The sequence below is a fragment of the Numenius arquata genome, chromosome 4, assembly GCF_964106895.1.
Source record: "Numenius arquata chromosome 4, bNumArq3.hap1.1, whole genome shotgun sequence".
Taxonomy (NCBI): Eukaryota; Metazoa; Chordata; class Aves; order Charadriiformes; family Scolopacidae; genus Numenius; species Numenius arquata.
In genome coordinates, this window is record NC_133579.1 from 35,059,010 (window position 1) to 35,070,332 (window position 11,323).

Here is an 11,323-nt window from a genome sequence, read left to right on the forward strand (position 1 = left end):
AGTGATTTCAAGCAGTGGCTCCCTTTGAGTATACAAGGTGGTAGCTATCAAGATCTTCAGCGAGTAATAGCTATTTGGCCACACTGCCAAATGTGGTACCCCTCCAAAACACTTCTGTTTCCTATGACTGTCACACAGAAAATGAGGAAGCTTGTTTGGACAGATGTTGATAGCCCATCATAGCTTGGCTGCACATAAGAATACAGTTACCCATGCAAGTTCTCCAAGAAGTGTAAGGACCCAGTATGCTTCATAAATCCTAGCACCATCAAGAGACTTCTGCAATGAGTAGCTGATTTTTGAGAATACTTACAGGCATAAAGCATACGTTTTCTGTGACATGCTGAATGCAAAGAGCATGGGAGCTTTAGTCAACTGATCAGGATTACAGCAAAATTAAAATCAGGATCTGAAGAATATATCCTACCTTTTCACTAATGTTTCCTACCCAAGACATCTACAGTTGTAGCAGATGTGTGGCTGAGGTAGGGAAGAGCGAGGGAACATTTTTCAATCCTGCAAGATTTTACTTTTTTAATGATGAGACTTTATTGGCAAGGAAAGATCTACACCAAGATCTACTGCTAGAGTCACCCAAGATATTGTAAGACAGGCGTTCGGTTGTATATGAATATGCTGAAGTTGAAAACTTTGGTGTGGTTCTCCAACAGCTGGTTGTCTCAATGACTTGTTCTTTTAATTTTCAGAAGAAATGACATAGCTTTGTTTAAAAAAAAATTGAGATTAGGGGAAAAAAAAGGCATTTGTCCAAATGGAATAATCCTTACCGTTGTTTTGCTGAGAAGATCCTGGCTGGCTCACAAAAGTGAAATTTAATGACACTTACGTAAATGGGATGGGACAGTCAGTGAGCAATGTGAGAATAAGGACCAGGCTGTGAGTGAGACAGGTAGGAGGAAGCAAGTACTGTACTAGTCTGAGATTTCAGTGTTCTCCAGCTGCAGAAGCTACCTTCACAAAGTCTTGTCTGTGCAACAGGCAGGGACTTGGGACTTTTATGCCGGTATGAGGTACTGCAGGAGAAGCTGAAGCTGTTTCTGTAGAGCTGAAGCTCTTTCTGTAATCAAGCCTGGTATTTTTTCCTTTATTCAGTTTCCTTGTGCTGTCCTTTAATAAATATTACTGGTGTGTGGACATGAGTCTAACACTTACTGACATTGCTGTGACAGCTTTTGGAGGTGAAAAGTCTCACCAGTTTAGCTTCAGCTGTGAATTTGGCCTTATTTCAAAAGGAGCATCTGAAAAATAGTTTCATCTTGAACTGTTAGTAGGAATTAACATGCAGTGTTATAAAACCCTACCCTAGGAATGGTAGAGCATAGGACCCTTTTCAGACTAGGATTATATAGATTTACAATGAGTTAATATACTCTTCAAAACTCTTAGTGCTGCTGTAACATATCAGGCAAAATCAACTCCTAGATGATCAATTCCTAGATGCTAAGGAATAATTTGGGCTTTTTTCCTTGCGCTCTGTAAAGTTCTTCTTACATACTTGTGTATTTTTCAAAGGACTATGCCTGAGGCTTAATCATTACATCTAGGACTCAGTTCTAAACAGGAGCTAGCACACTAGTTTTAGAAGAAGGCATGAGCAGCTTCGCAATACACAGATACATAATAATCATCCCTCATGAAATTTTAACTGACCTGTAGTTAGACATGGAATTAAGCTTTGATGCCAAATATTTTATCTCTTTCAAATATTCTATCATCCTAACACTGAGTGGGTTTTTTGGTCTTTACTTTTTTTCACCATTCCTGTGGGTTATAAAATAAATATGGGGGATTAAAGATTTGAAGAAATCTCTTGCCTGCAAAATCTTTAAGAGCATTTGCCACCTAGCAACAGCAGGAACGTGTGTCTCCTTCGAACAATCTGCAATTGTGTGACTCAGAAGAAACCTCCACAGTGTTTATAACCACAATTGTAACTTATGTAGGAAGGGAAAATGCAGCAAAAGGCTCCGGTTACATCACTGACAAAAGGATTTCATTACCATAAGAAGTCCCTAACAGGGTGACAAATAATCAAGATTAAAAAGAATGTGTGAGACCAGCAGAAAGGGAAACAATGATGTTCCTATTATAGCTGTGGCCTTTACAATAAATGATATGTCAGCTTTTTCATTTTGAATTGTGCTGAATAACTTGGTGATTTTAATTCATCAGCAAATGAATACTTAGATTAGAAGCTATTTTCTTTTCAAATTTGCATTTGCTGGCTTAGTCATGCAATAAATACCACATTCCTTGAAAAGTTTGAATTATCTGTGTATTATTTTTAAATATACCATTTATAGATGTTAATGATTTAAAAATACTCACAGATACTCTGTTAGTTTCCACAGATATGTGAGGAAAGTATGGGAATCGTATGAGAGGAAGGGTAATGGCAACATGCATGAGCTGGCTGACTCTCAAAATCCCATTGGTCTGCATTTTGTGATGCTAATGAGACAGTAGGAAAAAATTACACAGATGCTAATGCACATGGGTTCTACTTCCATTGATCTCATGCATAAGTCTTTGCAACATTTAAGAACATGTTTCACTGGTATCAGTTATCCCAGCTGCTCTATTTTCCTCCTTTTTTTTTAACCTTCTCACAGGAAAGAAACTAGGAATATCCAAGGACACTGTGTCTTTCATACCTCCCCAACCTCTGAACTGTTGACACTTGTTAGGGAATTTTACCCATGCGACATTGTTAAATTAACCTGGATCTGTTCTAAAAAAATTGGACAGCTTCTAGACTTGTGGTCATAGCATTACTTAAAATTCCTTATTAAAGGGGCACTAAAAATACTTTGTTTCAATATATGTGTTTTAAAACATGGGTCATAGTTTCTCAGTTAACAAACCAACTTAAACTCAATACATTAATAATATGCATTACTAACAAATGCTATAATATAGATGGTGTATTGTTGCTAAATTAGACAACTGTACTATTTGGAGAAATCATTAGCCTAACGCCTTACAGGCAGCTGGTAGGATTCAATTCTGTTTCTGGCAGCAGGAGAGTACATGCTGGAGTATCAGAATTGGAGCAGAAAATTGTAAGTGCAGCTGAAATGGAAAGGGAAGCAGCAAGCTATTGCCAAGGGAACACAAGGATTTTTGTAATAAGTACATTCAGTGAGTTTATACTAAATATAAAAAGTTCCAGAAAACATAATGTAAACAACTGAAAATTTTGAAACCTCTCTTTTTCAGTCATGTTCAAAGTACTACAAGTATTTCTTAGAACTTGACATTTGTACTGAATTGCCAGTGCAATATCAACCATTTTTTGGAAATATCATAATGTAGGCAGGCCCTAATAGGCAAAAGTTTTGAAAGCAAAATGAGATGTTGGAGTGTAAGGAGCATGTTGACAGATTATTTTTTTTTGCTGTATTCCCTAATGGTAGTCCTGACTCGGCAACAGTTCTGTTGATGTCAATTGATGTGGTGCCAAATGAAGACTGCATGTTTCGGTGTGCTTAGGACGCTGGACGTGTTCCTCTAGCAGGAGCAAGTTTACAAATCACAGGTGGAAGTCACTTCAAAGTCCAGGCTTTCTTGTTTCACAGTTAGGCTCTTCTAGCAATTAATCAGAATGTGAAATCTAATTGTGTGCTTTGGATAGTTAGCAACAGTTAACAATAAGTTAACAGTTTCCTAATCAAATGTTTCTTTGATCCTATGTATTTATAAAGAATGGCAAGTCTTGCTTCTCTCAAGACAAGAGAAACCAACTGATAGGGTTCAGATTTTCATGCTTCTTGTCAGCTATTTAGCCCAGAAGTGGCTTCATGATTTTCCAGACCTCATTAAGTGTCTATACCAATAGATGTACACATTTTGATTTCTTACAATGCTGTGTGTCTTAACAGAGCAGCATAATTAGAAAAATGTCACTCTATTTTAAAACTTTTTTTTTTTTTTAAAATTTAAAATAATAAGTATTGATGATTACATCTTGATGGAATTGCTCCCTACTCTACCTGTCATACTCAAATACTGATGCGCATCGGGTACAGAATTTCAGCCCTTTCAGCAGGAGCTGTGCAAAAACTGTATTTTATATACTTCTCTGTCCTTTTCAAAAGTGATGATCAAGGTGCTGAGGGAATACAGCAAATGATAATATTCTTTTAGCTCTAGCAGAGCTTGTCCTTGACTTTGAAAGACAGCTGATTAGGATTCATATTTTTTTTTAAAAATGGGCATAGGAGAGACAAGATGGAAAGGGAAAATCCACATAGAACAGTGTAGCCTGGTGTCCAGGTCACAATCTTCCAACTGCATATCATTCTGTGATTCATCCTGATACAAAACAGAAACTGCTGTGTTCTCCACAATTAATTCTTACCTAAATCTAGGAAAAATATAATAGATTAAATAGGACATTTTCAGTCTTAACATTTTGCTCATACTTATGATTTACTGCCCTTTTTATTTCAAAATAAAGTTGGGACCAAAAAGTGTGATCTGGAGCAGGTCATATTATGTTTAGCAATGTTCCTGCAGGTTTAACTTTCATCCCAAACAAATGGTGCTAGAGTCCACTTAAGGATTTAAGCATAAATATTTCATTCTTCACTCCTAGTGTTATTTTCAGTATCTGAGGATATTTAAGACTCTTCCCCCCAACACCTTCCTAATGGAAACTGAATGAATACTTTTGACTTCAGAGTCATGCATCATTTTGGTTCTTCTTCTTAAAACTTTCTTTGAAAAAAAGTCATATATGAAATATGAGCTTCAGAGAAAGTTTGCCACTCCAGGGACGCTTATAAAAGGCATGAGCGCCTGTCCTCAGGGAGGGATTTTGTGGATATAGGCTGATCCCAATAGACTTGATGTGCATGATGAAATTGCACAATAGCCATGCAATTTATATCTCTGTATTTCATATCTCTTATCACTGCTCCTTTGCAGTTAACATTCTCCTCATTTACATCTTGAGTTTGTTATCCCTTAGGTGCTTTTTTTCCCCACCTTCTACAGAGCAATAGGTCCATATGATTAGAATTAGTTATATTCTTCATTTTAATATAGCAAACCTGCTTATACTGCTACACTTGGTTGCAATCTTCTTAGTAAAGAAGAATAAAATCCAACAAAGTATTTCAGTACCTTACACTTCTCTCATTAGGATTCCACTGAAGCAAATTCTTTGATGAAAGTCAAAACCCCTCAGTCACCGGCCTAAAATTGTTCCCTTGGAAGTCAGTGGTCATCTCCTGAGTCCTCTGGGTCAGGCACAGTCCAATAAAGGCATTTTTGTAATTCCTTGCTTCCTCTAGATCATCTTCTAGTAATCTCACGCTCTGTTCTTCAGAGACTGCTGTATTCTGGCTTCCTACCACCTGATAACTATTCTTACTTATCAAGGTATCCTCTCTTCAGCATTATGGATGCTCTCGCTTTTTGGCAGGCTAACATGGAAAGTTTGCTAGAAGGTGTTAGGCTCAGGAAATATGCACCTACTGAACCTTACAATATCTGTAGTGGTCATGACTCCACTTTCATCCTGTGCTTCTAGGGTTGATAATGAGAGACATTTAATCCCTATTTACTAAGCTCTTTCTACATTATTTCCTTTCTAATGAGATGGATGCAAATTGGGGGTGGCAAGGAAACCTTTCCCTGCTCTCTGCTGATTATGCGATGTAGCTTCTCACTCGGAACATGGCTGAACATCAAGTACCCCAGTAGCTGTAGGGACTGACTTCACCTTCTAATGATGAGTAATGGTTATGCCTCTGCTCTTCAGAGATACAGACTCTTCTAGTCAAAGATCAATGACAACTACCGACAGAGGGGAAGTACATTTGCTCCAAATAGGGAGACAATACTTTCCTCTTGCCCTCTTTTGGCAGTTTTGCTTCAGAGGAATTGGTCACACATTTTCTGGGGAATTTTTTTTTTAAAGGGTTTTTCCTTTGATCCTAAGAAAGTACTGAAAGCTGATCCAACCATAGTTAGTGTTCCCTGTTCTGGATGATTTATGTGAGGCTGCTGGGAGAATTGATGTATTAAATTCCCTGTCTTTTACTTTCTATAGATCCCAACCTTGGAGAGCATCCTAGGCCAGAAGAGCAGTGAATTGTATTATTGTCCCACAGGACCTCACACTGCTCCAAAAAGGAAAGGATACATATGGTTTAGCTGAGTAGGTGTTTTAATGATTTCTAGTTGAGACGTTGCTGTGTATGCTTTTATCCTTTTCCAATGGATGATAGACAAAATTTTGAAACTGTGAATTAAAGGGAAACTTAGAAGAGTTTGTTAGGTAGGAAAGTAGGTCTGTATTAAGTTCAGCCTTGGTAGAAAACAATACAGGGAACTATGATCAAAGATAAAAAGGCTAAATTTAGCCCATTCATTTCAATTTTTTATCAGAGGTCAGGGTCTTATTGTTAATAGCTGCCTTTCTTTGTGCTAAGTCATGCAGTTTAGGTTATATGCTTCCATAACAAAAAATATCAGTATGATCCAACATGGACATTTAAACTCTTCATACTTTTCCAACCATGCAACTGTTAAGCTCTAACCAATTCATCACAACCATTCAATCTGAGAAGGCATTCTTCAGCCAACTTTAATATTATTTCATGGAAGAGTTCAGTATTTCCAGAGACATGTTTAAAATATAAGGCTGTTGGCAAATACGAGATACTGTTCCATAGCACTAAACAGAGGACAGGCAAGGCAGGCAGACTAAGCAGGTTTAATAGACAAAGGCTTCTTTTTAGAACAATTTCTCTAATATATTTTGCTAAGCTATAAATTGAATATACATGGAAATTTTTGCTCCAGTGTAATGCAGAGCAAGGAACCTTCAGCTGTTGCCATTTCTGACCTAGGACTTAAACACTTGGAGAAAGCTGTGAATCACTGAATCTGAGATTTGAACAGGAATCTGGAACCTGGAATTCTATAACAAAGTTCCCAGACACTCTATGAATATGAATCGTAATGTTTATAAATTCGTAACACATCTTAGTTCAACAAAATAAAGAGATACTGGATTAAGTTACCATATCTAGTACTAAGTTACAAAACTGGTAGTTCCTGAAAATGCCTTTGCATCTGAAAGACTCGGGAGCTATATATCAGTCATGGTAAGGAAACCTGAACTATTGGTTACATAAAATTTGTAGTGTCTTTGTGCAGCAGCATCTACTTATGTACTAGTAACATGATCCAAACAGCTGTGATATCTTCACAAAGACTTTATAGAGCATTAGTGTTGTTTGCTGACAGCCTATCATATAATTTATAACAGCCTGATGCAATGAGTATCACTCTTTTATTAATTTTTTTTCCAGTGTTGGCTTTACTGGAAAACGTTAAACAAGGCTTTCTTTAATTTCTTATACTCTGCTGTTTGCTATTTCAAAGCCAAAAATTAAGCTAACATCATTGGTTATAGATTCCCTGGTAATTTCTTTTTCTTGGTTGAATATAGAGCTTTTATCAGATTTCTACAGTGAATGTTTTCTAAAATAAATTCAGAATTACTTTCAACAAATATTTCACAGCGAGACTGAAATTCATTTTATGCAAACATATCACAGACGGTACCATTCAAATGAATGAGTGTAGAAAATAATGCATAAAATCAATGCATCAAATTAACTTAAATCCTTAGGAGAAAAAAATTATCCAATACTCTTTTCAACAGATTTTGTATCCTCTCATAAAAAATGCCAGTCCCACAAACTTTTCTGGCTGGGGATTGGAAAGATGTTCTTGTAGAAGCACGTCTTTACATCATGAAGTCATAGAATAGAATCATAGAATCATAGAATGGCTAGAGTTGGAAAGGACCTTAAAGATCATCTAGTTCCAACCCCCTGCCATGGGCAGGGACACCTCTCACTAGACCAGGTTGCTCAAAGTATAGCCTCACAGCTCCTAAGCTTGCCTTCCCTATTAATTTCTCCTAAATATATTTTTAAAAACCTCTTAACTTACTTTCTTTCATCAATTAATGTGTCTAACCTGTATTTCTTCTCTGTAATTACTTTCTATGTTTTCTCTGTAATCATTTTCTATGTCATTTGTCTCAAGGGAATTTGAATGAATCAAACAAGTAGACTCTGTTTTGGCATCATTTTAATTATACCAGTTGCATAATTTCTTTATTATTTACAATGTAGTTTTATTTATCCTGTCATCCAATAACGCAGTCTGCAATAACCAAAAGCCTGCTGATGAAATCTCTGCGCTTAGATTAGTTCTCTGACGTTTGTCACTTTTTCCGCCAAAGTGACATTTACCCAGCGTAGCTGAAATATTAGCTGGTGCAAAAAGATTGCTGGAGGACCTGTGGCTGCGGCCTTTCCCTTCTCTCCCCTGCCGTTGCTCAGATAATCAGGTGAGCAGCACATCAATCACTTTCAGCAGATAAGCGGTGCCACTGCCTTCTGAAGGGAGAGACCTGGAGGGGCCTTACCTGCAAAGGGCTATTTACACCCATGGTGCTGGGCTGATTCCCGCACACACTGTCTTCCAGGGACAGCTTGGCACTTCCAGCTCGGTTTTTAATAAAAACATTACTCAAGTTCTAAATATTTCTGACTGATGTTAATTCTGTTTCTCAACAGGTGTACTATGTTCACTTATAATTGGCAAGTTACAAAAGATGCTTAGTTATTCACTGTAAGAAAATCGAGGTGGCTTTTGTATATTTGAAATACATAAAACATGAGTACTTGCAACTGATGCTGCATCCTATAGTTTCCAGTTAAACTCTGCTTGATAGCATATTGCTCTTTACACAGTGCAATGTTTCAGTTACCTTTTATGTTCTGATTCTGCTGAAGTAATGCACTTTCTTTTTTTTTAATTCTAGTGTGAGAAAAACACATAGCTTTCAGTTTTAGCTACAGTTGTTGTTAACCAAAAGAACACAGTTTGCCATTCCTTTCAAATGAATTTCTCAGGCTGCAATGTGGTATGTGCAGTTAAAATTGTGGCAATAAAACAAACAGTCTTATAAATTCATGTACAAGATGTTCCAAGAATGCAGTCAGAAGAGAAGGAGACAAAGAGTACTGGTGAAGGATAAAACACTGTGCAGACTCATTTGCAGTTCTACAGTGAACGCCTTTATGTGGCTGGTGCCTTTCCTTTCCCCTCCTTCTCAAAAGCAAGAGACTTCCAGGAGAGACTGAACTTTAAATTCGTTGTGGCATTTCTTACAGGGAGGAATTTACTAGGAGCTACAGCAAAAAGAGCCAGTGATTTGGGACTAACTTTAACATATTTGCTTTTCCTTTAACTCCTTAGAAGCAAGACTTTTATTTTACAACATAAGCAGATTTTTTTTGTCTTTCTCTAGTTTGCAGACCAAGTTAGGGGAACATAAAGAGCTCAATATACTTTGATGTCTGCAGCAAATCTGTAGCTAAGTCAGAAACAGATGACTGGATTCTTCTGTCCCCTGCACTCCATGAGACTCACTGTGTGGTTTAGCCGATACATATGCGATAGCTCATGGCTTTTGAATCGATAGCATTCTGAATAGTTATGAAGCTGCCCAAGTAGAAGCTGAGTCATTGGTGGATTGTATTTTTAACTGATGTCATCATCTCGCCATCCACTCTACCCAGCATTAGTTTGGCTGCATATTTCTCTTGCAGCCCATCCGTTTGCTTCTACTCTGTTCCTGCCAGAGAGCGTTTCTAAGCTGCTCTGCAGTACACTCCACTACTTATGCAAATCTCTTAAGATATTATAATATACTGCTTAAGAGAAGCTAGCAACCTAAGAACTACATGAAAGGCAGTTTGACATAATTTATTTCTAGAATATAAATCAGATTATAGAGGCAAAATATGCCAAACATTATATACACACAAAGATAGTACATGTATAGTAGGTGGCTCCTTAGTAGCCATATTTATTGTAGTAAAAGCTGAGGGTGCTTCAGGCTTACTTTCACACTGACTATTATTACCATTAATGCAGTGAAAAACTGTACCAGCCAAAAAATTGGAGAAGTTATCCGTTCCAAGGCATTTAATAAGGTTTCATAATTACATTCATAAGGATCACTGTAGAGACAGGCAACAGCAAGGAAAGAAGCATAGAGGCTGAGTCGAGTGGCAGGGTTCTTCAGTTATCAAGCAAATTGGAAAGTTCACTAATATAACAGTTACACTTTGTTGTAACACAGTGCTAAATGGAAAAACACCCTTCAAACACTGGTATTGTTGAATCTCATGGGGAACCACTTCAATCCTTGCATAGTAAAATGAAGAAGCTTTACCGCCCTAAACCAAAGGAAACCCAGAGCAGATGCTTTTAACAAAAGTATTTAACTGTTTCTCTCTAAAACATAGGCTTTCCACCAAACAATTTAACCTATATAAAAGAGAAGCATAGCTAAAGCACCCTGGGAACTGTGACTCACAGTGTCAGGCGTCCTCCTTGTTGCAGAGGGGAAACAGTTTGCACCACCCTTTTTCCTGGCACAGCCTGTTTCCTCCTTTCCCTCTCCTCCGGGATGCAGCCCAGCCCGCTGACCCATGAGGGCACGGTGTTTTATGTACGCTGCCCACCTCAAAAAGAGGATAAATCAGTCCACCAACAGCTCTCTGGGGTCTCATACAGCCCAGCAGGTAGTCGTTGCTCTTCCGTGCAGACGTTCAAAAGGGCCCACAAAAGGGCTTCAAATATTTGTCCAAATTTTGGCTGATGTTTTCAACTTCATAAAATAAACCAAAATGTTACTAATCTGAATAATACTTTACTGAATTTACTATTACTTTTTTGGCACATTTTCAGCAATTTCAATAAAGTGAGAACTTCAATTGTTCAATTTATCTCAAATACACTCTGTTAAGGGTTACAGAAAGGGTGTACCTACCACTTAATGCATCAAGTACGGTTACTGAGTCTTAAGTGTGTGGACAAGGTTTTATGCTAGGCTTCCCAAACCTGACCTTCAGTTCTGGTTCACTGGTCTCCTCTCCTACCCACTCATGGAACAAATTAACTTGAAGGGTACACTCTCAGTTGTGCTGTAATTAATTTTTAAGGTCAAGCAAAACATTGTAAGTTCAGCTACTGATGTGGTACCTGTCCTTTGCGGCAAAAACTTCACTGTCAGCCTGCCTTCCAGGTTACACAAACTATATCCCGCTCTGTAGCAGATCTCTTCATTTGGTCCCTAGTTCTGTAAGTTCTGGGAGATGGACTCTATGATCCTTATGGGTCCCTTCCAACTCAAGATATTCTATGATTGTAAGTTGGATCTCTACCTCTGCAAATTGCACCCCTCTGTTTCTGTTTTCCT